Genomic DNA, 7711 nt, shown 5'->3' on the forward strand with positions numbered 1-7711 from the left:
CATGACCAAAATGTAAAGATTTAGGACATACTGCATCAAGTGGAGAAGTCTGATGGGCAACAACAGTAAAAAAGAGCTGAGTAGAAAGGATGATAAAAAGCAAAAGGCAGCATGAAGTTACATTTTACCAATCTTAATACATCATCATTTGTTGCTCTGCAGCTTTGCTTGTGTCTTGGCCACAAGGTTCATATATTGCACTTTTTTCCCATAGGTATATTTCTTTCTTATTGCTGCTTTTCACAGACACAGGGCAGCTTTCTCAGATGTATTTCATGGTGCCAGTCTAGACAACAGAAGCTGAATCTTGGAAACATCGCTGGTGTGTCCTTATTAGATGATGAGTGGTGAGCATGTAATGATCCATCAGTCCTGGCTTCTCTTTGACCACTAGGACTTAAACAGTTAATACATCAACTATATTTGCTTTGATGTGCTAACCTTGTATTCTAAATATTCAAGTAAATGGTGCCTTGCCTTCCCCAAGAGATGGCTGTGACAGGGTGTGTGTTTCAGTGGCATTAGGGCAGCACAGCAGGACGAGCACCCAGCAGTCCTCCGAGCCTGCCAGGGTGTGTCAGCAACGTGAGACACTCAGTGCAATTGTTGCCAACTCCTCATGTCAAGAACAATTTATTTGTAAAAATTGCACTTTGTGGTTGTACAGTCACAAAACTTCAGTGGGGTATTTTCATGCCCAACACCACCTGAAATGCATGTTTTGTTTTCCTATTTATCATGACCACCCTGTGAAAGAGGAGCCCATTCCAGGTGCTGTTATAGATTGCTTTCTTCCATGTTGTTCATTCTGGAGGGTAATGCTAGAAAACTTAGAGAAGGAGAGATTTACCCAAACCAAAATTGAACCAAATCCAGGTTATGTTTGCAGTGGGTTTATTGTGTATTTTTTGTTAATTTACTTTATTAAAGGGAAAATATGTGATCATGGAGACTTGGCTGCTTCTGTCTCTTTTTCACTAAGTTGAATTCTGTGTTTCTACAAAGAATAGAAAATTTTATCAAATGAGAATTTGCTTTGATTTTGTGCCCACCCATACAAATGCTCTTGGAGCTCACCTTTCAGCTTTGCTTTCAGAGATGAGAAACCCTGCTCTTGTCATTTAGAATCACCTGTCTGATTAAAACTTGAGTGGTGAAAAGCAAAATTTCTGTCAGTAACAATTCATTTCCAGGCACTTGTTTCAGTCTGGTATTTCAGCAGTTTGATCAGTAATTTTGAAACATATTTGCTGGGTGTTCACCGTTTACAGTGGTCTGCAGTCTTCATACCCTGCTTCTTAGTCATAATTGCAATAAGTACATTTTACAGATGAGCAGAAAAAGGGATTTCCACTCACATACTTGATCTTAAAATGCACTGGGCCAAAATTTGTGAGAACACAACCTCTCTGTCTTGATTATGCTGAAGCTTGAACTAAAATTCATTAGAAGTTTTGACTCTGACTATGCTCCATTAGGAGTATATGACCAATTCCTTATGGGTATTATCCATACCTTCACTGTCTGTAAATTTATTTTGTGCTCTAAGTTACAATCTAGCCAAATAATTTAGTGTTCTTCTATGACTCAGAAGATAACATGGGAACAAAACAAACCAAACCAAAAAATGCTTATGCAAGGCACATTCCACCTCAGACTTAATCTGAGCTGAATTCAGCCTGGAAAAATGAGAAGACTGCAACATCAATTTATTGCCTATGCATTTCATTCATGTTAAGTCTTCAGTCTACTATTTCTCTCTCTTTCCATTTGAGCATCACAATATCCAGAGGTGGTGCTGGTTTCCAGTTTATCCTCAGGTGCAGTGTTACCTGTTTGTCCCCTGCTCTGTAAACCTTTTCTCCTGTGTTTCTTTGCCTTTTCTCTTGGCAGCTGAGAGCCACGGTCACTGGAAATGCAGCCCTGCAGATAGGCACGGGGTGAGGGGTGCACTCGGTGTGGTTTGGTGTCTGAGGTTTTGCTGCTCTGCTGTTTTTATCCTTGCCCAATGCCAGCATTGTTTCCACCTTCCTAAGAGTTTATTTAGGTGTTGGCTGGAGTTTTCCTTGGTCTTCCTTGATGAGTATTCAATTGCCAGCAGTGGGTGTAGCTGCCAGTGTTGACAGCTAGTCTTGCCTGCAAAGGTGGACTGCTGCCTTAGGCACAATTCCTTTGTTAATGGTGTTTCCAAGCCATATCAAACTGTGCAACAGTCATGAGAGCAATTACTGTCTTATATTTTAATGCTTTTTTTAATTAGCATTTCTTCTTATATATGTTTCCAGAACTCAGGGATTACCACTTCCCTGCACACTGAGCTTACTGTGAGCACATGAATTTTGTCTGTATTTCACAGAATGCAAAAAGACCTCTGAATAAAAAACAACTGGTTTTGAATGGCACTTTATTGCCTCCATGCAGGAAGATACAGTAAAAAACAGTTTATATATTAAATAAATTGAGCATTCATATCTCAACAGTCTTTTAGAGTTAAAAAGCCCACATCTTATTGAGTACAGATCTTCTTTTAAGACATCCTGTGTAAAAAGATTGAGTTAATCTGCCGTGGTAGAACTGTTTATTCCTTCTTCTGTCAGAAGAGAATGAATGGATTTACTCTTTGTGCTTCACACAAGCAGCAAAGGAGGGATCATGTGTACCTGTCTCAGGCAGCACAGTATGAGGTGTATTTATTTGTGCTGTGAGTATGCAGGATTATTCACTCAGCCATCAGGCATTACCTTGGGTCACATGAAGCACAGAAGCTCTGTTGTGGCAATGAGCAAGCTCAAGTGAGCATTGCTGTATTCCTGGGATCCCAGACAACCTGTGACATTTATGTAGCTGCTGGGCCATAACAACCTCAGCTTCCTCTTCCTCTAAAATAAGAGGAGCTTAGGAAAAGAGAATAAGATTTCTGTCAGTTTTAGCAATAGAACCAATCACTAACTAAATGAATGTGGTTATTTGCCATCATCTTGGCTGAAAATAAATTTCAAGTGCCTGCTTAGACCATGCAGCTCCTCTGAAGCAATCATAGGACAGCATTTTCCAAGGACAGAAACTGTCGTGGACTATTTTCAGCTGTAAACATAAGCAGCTGTAGTTCTGTTGAAATTGGAGAAGTTATACAGCTTTGTACAAAGGTGCAATTTGTTTCCTAGATGGGATTTAAATTTTTCAAAAGCAGGGATGTTATATTTCTTCTGTGACATTTGCACCTCAATAGTGAACAGCCTTGCTCATATTGAATAGGAGGCAAAATCAGAATAAGGGGGGGTTTTTCCCCCAGTGAAATTCACATTTGGTTTGTTTGGGTTTTTTCCCTGCATGCTCCATTCTCAGAAGTACTTTGAGTTAATTGCTTCACATCTGTGTCACTTCCATGACGACCATGTGTGCCTGGTTTTACTGGAGCCAGAGGCTGGGCTGTGTTTGAGGATTAAGTAGCCTGTGCTGAGCTTTGTGCTGCTGTGGCTGCAGCAGGGCTCAAACAAGGTGGTTTCAACCTGCCAGGGGTATATTTGCAATGTGCCTCAAGTTTGGAGGTACATGAAGCAGTGTGTTCAAAGCTTAGCTTTGAAACTCCTTTCTTAGCCAAAAGCCTTGCTTAGCTTTAATTATTGAGCTCTTAGTTCTCCTCCCTGATATTCTCTCCTGCCAGGGAGACCGGACTGGTTTCCTTGAGAACTTTCCATGACATGTTTATTGCTTAAGTCTGACTAACAGTAGCATAGCTACAGTGCAGTACAGTCTCTATTTTCACTTGCAGTAGCTCAGGTTTTGGTTGTTTGTTTTTTTTAAAACTTTCTCCACTTCAAATTCCTCGTGTGTCTGCTTGTAGCTGCATCTCTCTTCACAGAGAAAAGGAAAGCACAACTTCCCAAGGATATTTTCTGAGGTTCACATTCTCTGAACTTCAGAGAAAGAAAAAACAATTCTTAGCTCAATTGCTGCTCCTCTTGTTGTTCACAAGTGGAATAGGTTGTAGAAGTTGTTTGTCTAAAAGAAATTGGTAATTAGATTCTACTGTGAGTGTTTTGATTCGTTAACCAATTGAATCCATATGTGTGTTGTTGGGACTATCAGCAGACAGCTCACGAAATGCTGAGCAGTGGAGTGAGGTTGAGTGCTTGTACAAATTCAGTTTAAATGTAGTGTAATATAGTATAGAATAATATAATATCATAAAGTAATTAATTAACCTTCTAATATCCATGGAGTCCTCCTCATCATTCCTTCCCTTTGTTGGGGTGCCCTAATTTGCAATAGCTGCTCAAGAGAATGACATTTCTCTCTTCAGCATGCTCAGAGGAAACGTGAATTCAGATGGCAGAATCTTTGTGTTGAGACAGGGAGCTGAACAAATATCTTGAGACCTGGATCACTTTTGATGCTTAGCCTCACACAGGAAAGGGCTGCAGCTCTCATCTGTCTGTATGATGGCGAGTTCTCCAGAGGGAACACGTTCCAGACAGAAAAAAAGAACTGAAATCTTCTTCCTCCTGGAACTGACTGTGCCACTGCTGTGCTGATCGAGAAAAAAGATGTGGAAAAAATTGTTTCCTCACCTCCCCTACTTCTTTGGTAGTGAAATTCAGTTTGTTTCAGAGAAGGAATTTTTTATTTAAATCTGTATCTTTAAGAAACAAGTCAAACTTGTTAGCCATGTGATTTAGTTTACTCATCTGTAAAAGTGACAACATGTTTCATCCTAGGCTGAAGGGAAATCATTTGTAATATAAGTGAAGAAAAAAAAAAGTTTGTTGAAAGAATGATTCTGAGAAGCTGGTTATTAAATATAATCTGTTTTGAGTAAAATGCTTGGTGTGGCAGAAGGCTTTGTTGTACTGACTAACACATTTTTATGGACATTCCAACTTTGAACCCTCCTATGAAGTTACTGGCCTTAAGCCTATGCTACAGGAATTACTGTGTTGCTTGTGTTAGTGCTGTCAAAGGCAGGTGGTGATTTTGTTTTTACTGATTGTGTTGGACTATACTGGCAGCATTTGGTAGCCCAGTGGGACTTTACCATTTATGCCAGCATAAGCTTTTCCCCCCTCAGATCTTCTGTCCATTTTAGTGAAGTTAGAGAATTTGTGACTGTGTGGGACAGTGGAGCCTCTCTCTGTGGATACCAGGGGTGAGCTTAGGCAGTGCCTGAGCAGCAGAGCCAGGCTGACATCATGCCTGTGTTATGGAAACAATGAGGTCGTTGGAATGATTTGCTCATTTGGCTGATGCCTCTCTTGTAGGTGTCTGTGTTTGTTGCTGTATGGAACACAGCCCCAGATTGTGCCCTGTTCCTCAGCAGGACATGAACCACTCTGCAGGTTTTTCCAGATGCCTTTTCTGTGATTCTTTTGATTGTACTGCACTTATGAGCACTAAGTGATAGTTTCTAATAGAGAAAACTTTTGCAAGTCAAAATAAATTCCATGAAAAAGGGTGGTCTCAGTATTTGACCTGTTTATTAAGACCTAGCTTGGTCTGGAATTATCATTAAATCCATCACACAGTCTGCACACTTTCCATCTCCACTCTGTATGCTAAAATCACCATGTAAGAGTATTTTGTCCTGCCTTGATATTGTAGACAAGGCAGTGCAGGTAGATGATGGACTAGGTGGGGAATATTTATTGCAACAGGAGCATTTGAAAGATGTGAAAAGAGTAAGTACAGTGGGAAAGGTTATTTTTGGTTGAGAAAGGAAACTTCTTGGGCCACATCTTCCTGTAATATTGTCAAGACAAATGTTTCCTGTTTTGTTTTGTCATTTTATTTTCCAGGAGTTGTTCTGCTGGTTGCTGCCATGCTTCACAGGAGGAATTCAAAGCTCTGGCTAGGATTTTTGTGCTGGTGTGTTGCCTTCCTGGTGGTGTTGGCTCCTTTTCTGAAAATGTAGCATGTTTTTCCCCTGCAGTAGATATTTTGTGACTTGAATGGATCATTTAATTTCACTGTTCTTCAGAGGCATAATTAGTAACCCACATTTACTTTTGTCTGTTCAATGCTTATAAAATGCTCAGTTTTATTCCTGGAGTGTTCTCTCATGTGAGGATAAGACTATTTTCTGAAGAAATTTGCAAGTAAAATGCTCTTGACCAGTAGTTTTTAAACGTGTTTGCTGTAGAAGGTGTCATTTTCTTCTTTGTAATTGTAAATGCTTCAGCACCACTGAAAATCTAATTAACCTTATAAAAGGAAGAGCACATTGATACTTGCAGGGAGAATGAAGAATGTAGGACAGAGTTAAGCTGAGAAAGTAAAGGATAATATTTAGTTGCAGCCATGGTAATGATCACGGGGACACTCTTGTTTCAGAAGCTCTGTGACAAACACCGTCCCTGTGAATAAATTATTTTTATTCTGCAAGCAGCTCTTTCCTCCCTGAAACTGCACCCAGCCAGCCCTTGAGGCAGTGTTAGGATATTACAGTTCAGAGAAGCTGGTTTTCAGGCAAATTTGAAATTTAGGGCCTCACAATGTACTTAAGCATTTTGATGGAAATACATTTAGCCTTACATCATGGCTGTGTTTTTAATTCCTTGAGAGTTTTAGCTGGCTACCTTCAGCTGACAGGACCCGAGGGAATGGCTTGAGGATGTGTAAAGGGAGGGTTAGGTTGGGTAATAGGACAAGGTTCTTCACCCAGAGGGTGTCTGGGCACTGAACAAGCTCCCCATGGAAGTGGCCACAGCACCAAGCCTGACAGAGTTCAAGCAGCACTGGGACAGTGCTCTAGGTGGGAATGCTGGTGTGTCCTGTTCAGGGCCAGGAGCTGGACTTGGATGATCCTTGTGGGTCCCTTTCAACTCAGGATATTCTGTCATTCTTTCAACATTCACCTTGTTTTGCTGTGCAACAATGGGATACAACATCCTTGCACAGCTGGTAAATATTGGAGTGTGAAGGAGCTGATTGAGTGGTGTGAGATGCTGAGAAAGCAGAGTAGGTTAAGGGCAGTATTTTCCCCTGTACTGATAAGGGGAAGTTGATTTCTAGTGTAGATTTTTACACTTACACTATATATGTGCATATATACGGTTCTTTCAGTAGGAAGGACCTTTCCCCACCCCAGAATTCCAAACCTGTCCTATGAAATTATTATAGCTGAAATATTTTATTATTTATTGAGCTCTAAGGATGCAAAGCCTGGATGAAACGCAGACTTTGAGAAGCTTTTAAAGTGTAGCAAGGAAGATGGATAAAAAATGTTGAATTGTTTTGGTGCTTTTGTGTTGGTTATGCAGAATTCTACAGTCATTGCATCCTGGTGGAGGACACAGGGATTCCTGTTACACTGCTAGCACATGGAAAAATTGCTGGAGGAATGCCACAGGTTGCTGCTCTGCATCTGCTCAGAGAATCAGCTGTGCTCAAAGCTATCAATTTCAGTTCAAGGCACAGGAAAACTACCTGGAACTTGTATGCTGCAGTAAGTCATTCATGAATTACTGGGAACTTGGGAATTTGTGTTTATCCTAACACAGAGATGTGATGGCAGCTGTGAAAATAACTGCAGTTCCCCAGAGGCAAAGCAGTGCTGTGTTTGAGCTGCAGCAGCCTGGGCCAGAGAAGGTGAGAGAAACAACACCAGGACAGCTCAGGCACCAAAAATGCCTTTATCTTACCTTTTGGACAAACTCCAATTGTATCAACCCACATCAGACAAAAGCTGCTTTAAGAACACTGATGCAAAAATGAG

Source organism: Molothrus ater, chromosome 4 (assembly GCF_012460135.2).
Source record: "Molothrus ater isolate BHLD 08-10-18 breed brown headed cowbird chromosome 4, BPBGC_Mater_1.1, whole genome shotgun sequence".
Taxonomy (NCBI): domain Eukaryota; kingdom Metazoa; phylum Chordata; class Aves; order Passeriformes; family Icteridae; genus Molothrus; species Molothrus ater.